The sequence below is a fragment of the Danio aesculapii genome, chromosome 4, assembly GCF_903798145.1.
Source record: "Danio aesculapii chromosome 4, fDanAes4.1, whole genome shotgun sequence".
NCBI lineage: Eukaryota > Metazoa > Chordata > Actinopteri > Cypriniformes > Danionidae > Danio > Danio aesculapii.
Window position 1 is genome coordinate 22,862,773 of NC_079438.1, and position 13,001 is coordinate 22,875,773.

Here is a 13,001-nt window from a genome sequence, read left to right on the forward strand (position 1 = left end):
CAAACATCAAAAATAAAATAAAAAATAATTATATATAATACTTGTATTTGTCCCACATCCAGGTAAACACCATTAGTCGTCAAATTGCCTAGAATAGCGTGCTTTTCTTTTGAAGGCCCTACCTAGTCCTGCTCCAGTAAATGTGTGAGGAGCCCTGCATGCCGAATGACGAGTTTACTCAGAAATCAATGCACATTGGCCTTGCCATGGATGGACCTTCTGCTACTTTCCTGCAAGGCCATTTTTTTAATTCATCATCTTCATGTCGGGCAGCAGCTCTATATCATCTTAAGGTTCCATGGTGTAATGGTTAGCACTCTGGGACTCTGAATCCAGTGATCCGAGTTCAAATCTCGGTGGGACCTGTTTTTATTTTGCCAGCACCGCACAAAAAAAGTTAAAATAGCATCCTGTTCCCTTGAAGGCAAAGAATGACACTAACTTTGGGTTTTCCAGCACACTGGTAAGGAAAACGGCCGGTTAGCTCAGTTGCTTAGAGCGTGGTGCTAATACGCCAAGGTCGTGGGTTCGATACCCGTACTGGCCAAATTTTTACTCTCTTATGCCTCAGATGCACTTAAGGGCTCAGCTTGGTCTCACAGACATCCCTGCAGGAAAGCTGTGTTATGGCAGCCGAAAACAGCTTAGTTTGGGAGAGCGTTAGACTGAAGTTCTAAAGGTCCCTGGTTCGATCCCGGGTTTCGGCAAAGCAATGTGTTGTTCTGTTTTGGGCACAGGGTCAGTTGAATGAAAGTCACACAAAAAGCCTAGCCGCTTCACCCTTAAGTCCACCTGCTTCCATTTGACCAAAACGCTACTTTCTCCCCAGGTGTCAAATCGCTTCTGGTGGATGATTCCTATGGCCTAATCGTCAGCACTCTGCTATATATTTAGTGCCTAGCAACCACCTTAGCAACCACCTAGCAACACCTTAGCAAACCACCTAGCAACACCTTAGCAACCGCCTAGCAACCACTAGCAACACCTTAGCAACCACCTAGCAACACCTTAGCAACCGCTAGCACCACCTAGCAACACCTTAGCAACCACTTAGTAATCCTTAGTCAACCGCCTAGCAACCACCTAGCAAACCCTTAGCAACCGCCTAGCAACACCTTAGCAACCACCTAGCAACACCTTAGCAACCGCCCTAGCAACCACCTAGCAACACTTAGCAACCACCTAGCAACACCTTAGCAACCGCCTAGCAACCACCTAGCAACACCTTAGCAACGCCCTAGCAAACACTCTTAGCAACCGCCTAGCAACACCTTAGCAACCACCTAGCAAACACCTTAGCAACCGCCTAGCAGCACCTTAGCAACCGCCTAGCAAACCACCTAGCAACACCTTAGCAACCACCTAACACCTTAGCAACCGCCTAGCAACCACCTAGCAACACCTTACCAACCGCCTAGCAACCACCTAGCAACACCTTAGCAACCGCCTAGCAACAACCTTAGCAACCACCTAGCAACCACCTAGCAACACCTTAGCAACCGCCTAGCAACACCTTAGCAACTGCCTAGCAACCACCTAGCAACCGCCTAGCAACACCCTTAGCAACCACCTAGCAACACCTTAGCAACCGCCTAGCAACCACCTTAGCAACCACCTAGCAACACCTTAGCAACCACCTAGCAACACCCTTAGCAACCACTAGCAACACCTTAGCAACCGCCTAGCAACCACCTAAAAACACCTTAGAAACCGCCTAGCAACACCTTAGCAACCGCCTAGCAACCACCTTAGCAACCACCTTAGCAACCGCCTAGCAACACCTTAGCAACACCTTAGCAACTGCCTAGCAACCACCTAGCAACACCTTAGCAACCGCCCTAGCAACCACCTAAAACACCATAGAAACCGCCCCGCAACACCCTTAGCAACTGCCTAGCAACCACCTTAGCAACCACGTTAGCAACCGCCTAGCAACACCTTAGCAACCGCCTAGCAACCACCTAGCAACACCTTAGCAACCCGCCTAACAACACCTTAGCAACCACCTAGCAACCACCTAGCAACCACCTAGCAACACCTTAGCAACCGCCTAGCAACACCTTAGCAACCACCTAGCAACACCTTAGCAACCACCTAGCAACACCTTAGCAACCCGCCTAGCAACACCTTAGCAACCGCCTAGCAACACCTTAGCAACCGCCTAGCAACCACCTAGCAACACCTTAGCAACCGCCTTAGGCAACACCTTAGCAACTGCCTAGCAACCCACCTAGCAAAACCTTAGCAACCGCCTAGCAACACCTTAGCAACCACCTAGCAACCCTTAGCAACCGCCTAGCAACCACCTTAGCAACCACCTAGCAACACCTTAGCAACCACCTAGCAACACCTTAGCAACCACCTAGCAACACCTAGCAACCCGCCTAGCAACCACCTAAAAACACCTTAGAAACCGCCTAGCAACACCTTAGCAACCGCCTAGCAACACTTAGCAACCACCTTAGCAACCGCCTAGCAACACTCTTAGCAACCGCCCTAGCAACCACCTAAAAACACCTTAGAAACCGCCTAGCAACACCTTAGCAACCGCCTAGCAACCACCTTAGCAACCACCTAGCAACACCTTAGCAACCACCTAGTAATACCTTAGCAACTGCCTAGCAACACCCTTAGCAACCACCTAGCAACAACCTTAGCAACCACCTAGCAACACCTTAGCAACCGCCTAGCAACACCTTAGCAACCGCCTAGCAACACCTTAGCAAACGCCTAGCAACCACCTAGCAACACCTTAGCAACCGCCTAGCAACACCTTAGCAACTGCCTAGCAACCCACCTAGCAACACCCTAGCAACAGCCTAGCAACACCTTAGCAACCACCTAGCAACACCTTAGCAACCGCCCTAGCAACCACCTTAGCAACCACCTAGCAACACCTTAGCAACCACCTAGCAACACCTTAGCAACCACCTAGCAACACCTTAGCAACCGCCTAGCACCACCTAAAAAACACCTTAGAAACCGCCCTAGCAACACCTTAGCAACCGCCCTAGCAACCACCTTAGCAACCACCTAGCAACCGCCTAGCAACACCTTAGCAACTGCCTAGCACCACCTAAAACACCTTAGAAACCGCCTAGCAACACCTTAGCAACCGCCTAGCAACCACCTTAGCAACCACCTAGCAACACCTTAGCAACCACATAGTAATACCTTAGCAACTGCCCTAGCAACCACCTAGCAACACCCCTAGCAACCGCCTAGCAACCACCTAGCAACACCTTAGCAAACCGCCTAGCAACCACCTAGCAACACCTTAGCAACCGCCTAGCAACCACCTAGCAACACCCTTAGCAACCACCTAGTAATACCTTAGCAACTGCCTAGCAACCACCTAGCAACACCTTAGCAACCGCCTAGCAACCACGTAGCAACACCTTAGCAACCACCTAGCAACACCTTAGCAACCACCTAGCAACACCTTAGCAACCGCCTAGCAACCACCTAGCAACACCTTAGCAACCACCTAGTAAACCTTAGCAACTGCCTAGCAACCGCCTAGCAACACCTTAGCAACCGCCTAGCAACCACCTAGCAACAACCTTAGCAACCACCTAGCAACACCTTAGCAACCACCTAGCAACACCTTAGCAACCGCCTAGCAACCCGTAGCAACACCTTAGCAACCGCCTAGCAACCACCTAGCAACACCTAGCAGCCACCTAGCAACACCTTCTAGCAACCGTCTAGTAATACCTTCGCAACTGCCTAGCAACCACCTAGACACACCTTAGCAACCGCCTCTAGCACCACCTAGCAACACCTTAGCAACCACCTAGGAACACCTTAGCAACCACCTAGCAACACCTTAGCAACCACCTACCAACCCCCTAGCAACACCTTAGCAACCGCCTAGCAAAACACCTAAAAACACCCTTAGAAACCGCCTAGCAACACCCTTAGCAACCGCCTAGCACCACCTTAGCAACCACCTTAGGCAACCCGCCTAGCAACCACCTAAAACACCTTAGAAACCGCCTAGCAACACCTTAGCAATACCGCCTAGCAACCACCTTAGCAACCACCTAGCAACACCTTAGCAACCACCTAGTAATACCTCAGCAACTGCCTAGCAACCACCTAGCAACACCTTAGCAACCGCCTAGCAACCACCTAGCAACACCTTAGCAACCGCCTAGCAACCACCTAGCAACACCTTAGCAACCACCTAGCAACACCTTAGCAACCGCCTAGCAACCACCTAGCAACACCTTAGCAACCACCTAGTAATACCTTAGCAACCACCTAGCAACACCTTAGCAACCCCCTAGCAACCACGTAGCAACACCTTAGCAAGCTCGCCTAGCAACCACCTAGCAACACCTTAGCAACCACCTAGCAACACCTTATGCAACCGCCTAGCAACCACCTAGCAACACCTTAGCAACCACCTACACTGTTAAAAAGTAAAGGTGCTTCAAGTACTCTGTTGAGTACTCAAGGACTTCACCATGTATTTTACGTGCCTCAAAGCTCTTTCTCTCAAAAAGGGGTTTCCTTGAGGAACACTGACAGTCTTGCAGTGCTTGCAGGACCCTTTTGCAGTACCTGGGATCCTACAAGCACTTTTTTGTCAATTACTGAGGGTCTGGAGTCACTGTTTCCTTACACTAAGACCTCGAAAGCACTTTGAAAGTTATTGGAGGAACTCAATTTCAAAAAGAGTTACTGAAAGATCTATGAACTTATATAATGGTTCCTGGTATATCTCTCCTCTAAAAGCTAGCACTTAAAGGAACCAAAATATTTTTTTTTGTTATAATTAAATAGACAATTGTGGAGACCAGAAAATGAGATGGATGTTCATTTACTTAATATTTACTTAGTTATTTGTGCTTTTAGAATGATATGAAATTTGGTGTTTGTTTTTCTTTTTTTTGTGGTGGCACTCACTGTGAACACAAGAATATCAATGATTAGAGTCTAAATGTTAACTTGATTGCAGTTAGGAGGCTTGACTGGGAAATGTGAAAAAAATTAGAAAATGTAAAATAATTTTGGATGGATAAATACAAATGAGCCACAACAAAGGGAAAAAAAAGAGACAAAACATGCACAGGCTCGTACAATATGAAATGATAATTATTATAGGGGACTAATTCCATTTTCTGTCACTTAACCTCATTAGACCTTGAATTTTGACATTTAAAACAATAATCATAACAACAACAACTGCTGCAATAATAATATTAACAATAATAATAATATTAAGCTATTATTTATTATTATTATTATTATTGTTGTTGTTGTTGTTGTTGTTGTTGTTATTCTTGTAAAAATAGAACTATATAACACAGTTCTTCAAAAATCCACTCATGAAAAATATTACTAAACTTTAGTATATAGGCTATGGGCTCTGGTTTATTAATAAAAGTATTCCTCCAGTTTGTTGTTTGATAAACCAACAAAGATAACTCTTCTACTGAATGCAGTATTTTGTACATTTTAATTTTTCTGAATTAAATGTTTTTTTTCATCTGTTTCTTGGATTATGGAATGGAATTAATTGTGTTGCCAAAAAAAAAAATACTAATTTAACTGGAACTAACAAAATAATATAAACATGACGCAGACGCCGCATCATCGTGTACGTGCATCGTGCACGCGCAGGTGCAGGTGCAGGTAGCAGGAGCGTTTTCAAATAGCGCTTTGTAACGGCTCCTTTCCTCCATTTCGTGACTGCTTGTCATCTCTAACACACAGAGGTGAGTAAGTTGGCAAAATAAATATACAAATTAGGTACGATTTTGCACATAAATATCTACACTTACACGCATCATTTATGTCGTGTAACCTGTTTTAGGAACGTCTCGTGAAGCGATTGCTGTTGTATAAGATTGTGTGAAAATTATTATTTTGCGATACTAACCATCAGCTGGATCTACATAATCACTCAAATTACACGTCTACCTCACACAAAGTATAAACAATGTTGTGATGTAAAATATTGATTTTATGTCGAAATATTTTATTGTCGTTGAACACGAAGCTTCCATGAAAGCCATTGCAAGCGACCGTTACTTTCCCAAATTAAACAGATAACGTTATACATTCGTACTGCTTATTAGACGGCTTTTTTTTTCCACAAATATATTTATTTATTTATTGTCTTCCCTTATATCTACAGTGTGTAGCAAATGTCTTGAGAAGGGTCGCTTATATTATTTTCTAGCCGCGATGCTATCTAATATTCTTTCCTTATATTGTTTGTGAGTAATATACGCATTTGTTATTATTTGCGTTTCTTCAACAGTTACCTGTTTGTGACAAATTGTGTCTAAGTTATGTACTTCAATACATTTTTTATTCATTCACACAATAATGTACCTAAAGCCTGCTTTTTTCCTTCTCAGAACATCCACATAAACCCCTGAAATTGTTCAGTATTCTCTCAGACTGCCGTTTTGAGTCACCTCAATGTAAGTATTTTTTAAGTAACTAACTGAATTGGAAATAAATGTAAAATATCTTCATTAACAAACAATATTATTTGATAATCATTATCCAGCTGGGTAACACTGAACTAATGACATTAAACTTTTACCTTTTAAGTGTCTACAAATCACTCACTTATTTTCTCATTTGCTTGTTTCTGATGTATCCATATATGTGTGAAATCATTGTGACAGATATAGACTAGAATTTAAGTTTGCTGTATCAATCCAGGTAGCAGAGGCCAGATTGAAACGGTCCGATGCACTTCACTTGCAATGCAGATCATCATTTCTGGACAGCTTTCTACTTACTGCTGTGGGACATGAAAGGTTCAAGTAGGACTTTTTGCTCTAAATGAATGGCTATTAACATGGTGTGAAGAACAAAATCTGCTCTTTATTAACAATTGGAATCTTTTCTAGGATCGTCCTAGGCTTTCCCATGCTGATGGGCTGCACCACAGCAGTACTGGAGCTGAATTCCTGTTGGACAACATCTTCAGGATGCTTTGACTAGTAAGTGAAAAACCACATTTAGCCATGTAGACTTTTGCTCATCCCCCACTTTAATCACAGTAATGCATATCTGGCTAACTTCATAGAAACTGTCTGTTCCTCGTATTATTAGATCAGAATTTAATTTACTATGTGTTCTCTAAACAAATCCATTAAAATCAAACCAGAAAAATGGCAAATAAGTGAAAATACTTTCTTTTTTTTTTTAAGTTCGGTGTTCTTCAAACGTCAGGCCACTTGCACCTAACGCACGTATTGTAAATGAACAAACAACAATCTTAATGCACTAATAATCCTAATCTTAATGTCTTACTGAAACCTGGCTTAACAAAATGAACTACAGTATGTTAGTTTAAAACGAAGCCACGTTGAACTTGAATTTTAAATTATATTTATTATTAGATAAAGCAACATAATGCTTGGGTAATACATTTAAAATTAATAATTGTTAATTAAATAATATTTATAAAGTGTCCACCAAATTATACTTTTTTTTACAAAGTAGTGATTTAATAATACCACCTCACAAATAAACATGGTTTAAAGTAAATTAAAATTTTGTCATTATTTACCCACCCCTAATATGTTCCAAACCTGTTTGGTTTTCTCTCTTTAGTTGAGCGCAAAACATTATATTTTGATTTAAAGCTGAACATTTTTAACCATTAAAAATAAATTATAACCAGTATAACAAAGGTATGGATTGTGGTTATAGGTTTTCTGTTTTTCAGTTCAACAGATGAAAAGACTTAAACAGGATTGAAACATGTGAAGGTTGAGTAAATGCATGACAGAATTAACTTTTTTGGGTGAACTGTCCCTTTAAAGTGGAAGTGAAAGCACTCAGTCAAGTTTACATTCATTTGTAAATTGATTTCCCGTTTAGTGAAAATATAATAAACAAACTCTATTATTGTAACCATTATTGAAGAAGAAAGAGCATGTTCTACAATAGTTTATATTTTTAGAGCTAGGGTGCAGCTATTTTGGAATATCACTGTCTGACGTCACAAGGTTGGTTCCGTTCCCTCAGCTGAACAGATACAGTGGAAGTAATGGACTGAAACTGGGGACAGGAAAGCCTAATTTAACACAATGCGTGAAGTTTGGATGTGCATCACAGAGCTAGTGCAAATACAAGCATTACATTTACAGTTAAAGTCAGAATTATTAGCCTCACTTTGAATTTTTTTTTTTTCTTTTTTAAATATTTCCCAAATGATGTTTAGCAGAGGAAGGAAATTTTCCACAGTATGTCTGATAATATTTTTTCGTCTGGAGGAAAGTCTCTATTTGTTTTATTTCAGCTAGAATAAAGCTGTTTTTAATTTTTTAAAAGCCATTTTAAGGTAAATATTAGCCCTTTAAGTTATATTTTTTGATAGTCTACAGAACAACCATCGTTATACAATAACTTGCCTAATTACCCTAACCTGCCAATTAACCTGGTTGAGCCTTTATAATGTCACTTTAAGCTGAATACTAGTGTTATGAAAAATATCTAGTAAAATATTATTACTCATCATGGCAAAGATAAAATAAAACAGTTATTAGAAATGCGTTATTAAAACTACTATGTTTAGAAATGTGTTAAAATATTTGGAAATTAGGGAAAAAAATAAACAAGGGTGCTAATACTTCAATGGGGCTAATAATTCTGACTTGAACTGTATGTCTGAAACATAAAAATACATTTATACATTTTTAAATTTGTCTTTTTATTACCGATCGTTTGATGTGCTTTGGTCCACTCTCTGTATTACGATGCCCTGACTGCCCTCAATGTTTTTAACAAGATCTGGTACTGACGTAATGAAGGCGGGTACTTTCACTTTTCACTATATAGCCCCTCACTTCTGTTCATGTTCAAACAGAAGTCGTTTGTAATCGTTGCATTAGTCTGAATGTAAATCACCGTGCCAGGCAGCGCTGCACCAGTGTGTGAGAGTAGACCAAAGTACATCAAATGAACAGTATTTAAAAAAAAAAAAAAGAAAAATAGTAGACATATAAAAAAAGTTTAGATTTTAGTCTGTTTAGATTTTAGTCTGTAGTAAGGAAGTCTGTTCCTTGTATTTGTACCAGCTCTGCGATGCATGTCCACAACTTCACACATTGTGTTAAATTAGGCTTTTCAGTCTCCATGTTCAGTCCATTACTTCCACGATATCAGTTCAGTTGAGGGAACGGAACCATCCCCGTGACGTCAGACACAGCGACATTCCAAAATAGCTGCACCCTAACTCTAAAACTACAGTAAAACAAGGCATTTTCTTCTAAATAGTTACATTAATCGAGTTTGTAATATATATTTCATTAATGTAGAAAACAATTTGCAAAATAATGTAAACTTGACAGACTGCTTTACTTTCATTTATATATTTTAAAAAACAAGACCAACTTTATATTAAGGCACCTTAACCACAGTACTTAAAGTTAAATTAATAATATGGTACAATGCACTTAAGTACTGTATATACATGTTTTTACATTGTATTATTGTAAAAACTTATTGTTGAGCCCTGTAATATTAATTTCTGTATTTCAAAGGCCACTTAAATTTAGTCCAAAAAATATTTGACCTTCATGCATAATTGATTTAAATTTTTAACTCATATAATTTTCTCTTTATTTAATGTGTTTTTAATCAACTAATGGTTAATTTAAAAAAAAAGCTTAACTACAACCTGAATAAAATAACAATATTGCAAATGCAGTACACTCAAAATTATAGTGCATTATCTGTGTGAATGAGTGGGAAAATATGTGGGGTGCACTAATGAGGGAGTGGTTTCAGACAGCTTTTGTGTTGTCTTATTTCTGCTTGTGCTCACATATTTGAGAGGTTTACATTCTATGGATTTTGCCTTTATTGATGTATATGGGCAATCTGCAAACGGTGAAAAAAATCCTTTTATATAAATTGAGACAATTCCTACTTTTATTGATGTTTCCTTTTGTTATTCAGAAATGGTCTGCATATCTTTTGTGAATATGTCTTGATAAGTAAAAAAAAAGGCATCTGGGATATTGTGAATTGCCTTTGTTTTCCACAACTTCTCAGGTTAACTACTTTTTAGTTTTCTTTTATAGTGACACCTCCAATGTGAAGCAGTGGACAGCTAAAGATGTTGCTGGCTGGTATTGCTAGACATTATTTAAATTTGATTGTTTGCATTCAAATGTATATTACATTATTAATCATATTATGTGAATGTAATTGTGATGTTTATTGATTAATAAAAGTGATTATTTATGAAAAATGTGATTGTATTTTTAAAAAATCTATAAACATGTATAGATAGATAGATGTCTATTGAATTTGTGATTAAACATGTTTGCACAAACCATGAATTAAGAGAGATAGGAAAAACAAGCATTAAAAAAATAAAATGGTGCTTCAAAGCACCCAAGGTGGTTCCTGGTCATTCTTAATAAGAGGGTTCCTCAGAGAACTGCTCCTTTTGAAATGGTGCCTAGAGGTTCTTTAGAGGGTTCTGCCGGTGTGGCCAATGTGAAGAACCCCAAAAAGTGCCTCCATGAACCTTTCATTTTACAGTGTTAATAAGAGGGTTCCTCCAGGAACCTTGAAGTTCCTCAAAGAACTGCCCTTTTTTGAAATGGGCCTAGAGGTTCTTTAGAGGGTTCCGCCGGTGTGGCAATGTGAAAACCCCCAAAAAGTGCCTCCAGGAACCTTTAATTTTTACAGTGTAGGCACTAGACAACAAACTTCTGTTAATCCTGATGTCATCTTGTAACGCCAGACAGCACGTGGCCCAGGATCATTGCCCGGCACACGTGTTAGCAGTTTGCAAGGCAGCAAAAGCCTTGGTTCGTCCCTGGGTGGGCTCGAACCATACCAATCTTTCGGTTAACAGCCGAACGCGCTAACCGATTGCGCCACAGAGACTCAGACACAAAAACAACTGTAGTAGAAACGCTGAACTTTGTCTCACTTGGTCTGCTAGATGAAGCCAAATGAAGCTGCCGAAAAGAGAGAGAGAAGGTAACAGTAACAGTAACACCCAACGTGGGGCTCAAACCGACGTCACTGAGATTAAGTGTCTCATGCTCTCCCACCTGAGCTAGCCGGGCTTGTGAGACACTCATTCTAGCACTGTTTTGATCAATACCTTCACTACCTGTGTAAAGATTGATGCTGATTTTAAGTCACTGGAACAAGTAACTGGCCAACCTAGGCACTAGACAACAAACTTCTGTTAAATCCTGATGTCATCTTGTAACGCCAGACAGCACGTGGCCCAGGATCAGTGCCCGGCACACGTGTTAGCAGTTGCAAGGCAGCAAAAGCCTTGGTGCGTCCCTGGGTGGGCTCAAAGCAACAACCTTTCAGTTAACAGCTGAACTCGCTAACCGATTGCGCCACAGAGACTTAGAGGGCATTGCAACTGTAGTAGAAATGCTGAACTTGTCTCACTAGGTATGCTCGAAGAATCCAAATTAAGCTGCCGAAAAGAGAGAGATAGAAAGTAACAGATACGCCCAACGTGGGGCTCGAACCCACGACCCCTGAGATTAAGAGTCTCATGCTCTACCGACTGAGCTAGCCGGGCTTCGATACAGTAATTCTAAGTAAACTGGCATAAGTACTTGGCCGATCCAGGCACTAGACAACAAACTTCTGCTAAATCCTGATGTCATCTTGTAACGCCAGACAGCACGTGGCCTAGGATCATTGCCCGGTGCACGTGTTTAGCAGTTGCAAGGCAGCAAAAGCCTTCGTTCATCCCTAGATGGGCTCAAAGCAACAACCTTTTCGGTTAACCAGCCGAACGCGCTAACCGATTGTGACACAGAGACTCAGACTAACCATACCAACTGTGGTAGAAAATGCTAACTTTGTCTCACTTGTTCTGCTGGATGAACCCAAATGAAAGCTGCCAAAAAGAGAGAGAGAAAGGTACAGAAACACCCAACATGGGGCTCAAACCCACGTCACTGCGATTAAGTGTCTCATGCTCTCCCACCTGAGCTAGTCGGGCTTGTGAGGTACTCATTTCTAGTCACTGTTTTGATCAATACCTTCCCTACCTGTGTAAAGTTTGATGCTGATTTTAAATCAACTGGAATAAGTAACTTGGCCAATAGAGGCACTGGACAACAAACTTCCGCTTAATCTTGATGTCATCTTGTACCGCCAGACAGGGCTTGTGAGATGCTCATTCAAGAGAAAGTCACTGTTTTGATCAATACCTTCCTACCTGTGAAAGTGGTAATGGTGTTTTTTAAGTCAACTGGAACAAGTAACTTGGCCAACCTAGGCACTAGACAACAAACTTCTGTTAAAATCCTGATGTCATATTGTAACGCCAGACAGCACGTGGCCCAGGATCATGCCTGGCACACATGTTAGCAGTTGCAAGGCAGCAAAAGCCTTGGTTCGTCCCTGGGTTGGGCCTCGAACCACCAACCTTTCCGGTTAACAGCCGAACGCGACTAACCGATTGTGCCACAGAGACTCAGACACCAAACCAACTGTAGTAGAAACACTGAACTTTGTCTCACTTGGTCTGCTAGATGAAGCCAAATAAAAGCTGCCGAAAGAGAGAGAGAAAGGTAACAGAAACACCCAACGTGGGGCTCAAACCCACGTCACTGAGATTAAGTGTCTCATGCCTTCCACCTGAGCTAGCCGGGCTTGTGAGACGCTCATTCTAGGCACTGTTTTTGATCAATACCTTCACTACTGTGCAAAGTTTGATGCTGATTTTAAGTCAACTGGAACAAGTACCTTGGCCGACCTAGGCACTGGACAACAACTTCTGCTAAATCCTGATGTCATCTTGTTACGCCAGACACCACGTGGCCCAGGATCATTGCCTGGCACACGTGTTAGCAGTTGCAAGGCAGCAAAAGCCTTGGTTCGTCCCTGGGTGGGCTCAAAGCAACAACCTTTCAGTTACACAGCTGAACTCGCTAACCGATTGCGCCAGAGAGACTTAGAGAGCATTGCAACTGTAGTAGAAACGCTGAACTTTGTCTCAATAGGTATGCTCGAAGATCCAAATG

The 13,001-nt window shown here is 41.4% G+C and overlaps 2 non-coding genes and 1 pseudogene across 2 annotated transcripts; 2 read left to right on the forward strand and 1 right to left on the reverse strand.

The window, feature by feature from the left end:
• Window positions 1–13,001, forward strand: part of LOC130222303 (zinc finger protein 208-like) — a 758,572-nt pseudogene that overhangs the window by 481,310 nt on the left and 264,261 nt on the right.
• Window positions 293–365, forward strand: trnaq-cug (transfer RNA glutamine (anticodon CUG)). The gene has a single exon. It is a non-coding gene; the product is annotated as a tRNA-Gln (tRNA).
• Window positions 11,472–11,545, reverse strand: trnak-cuu (transfer RNA lysine (anticodon CUU)). The gene has a single exon. It is a non-coding gene; the product is annotated as a tRNA-Lys (tRNA).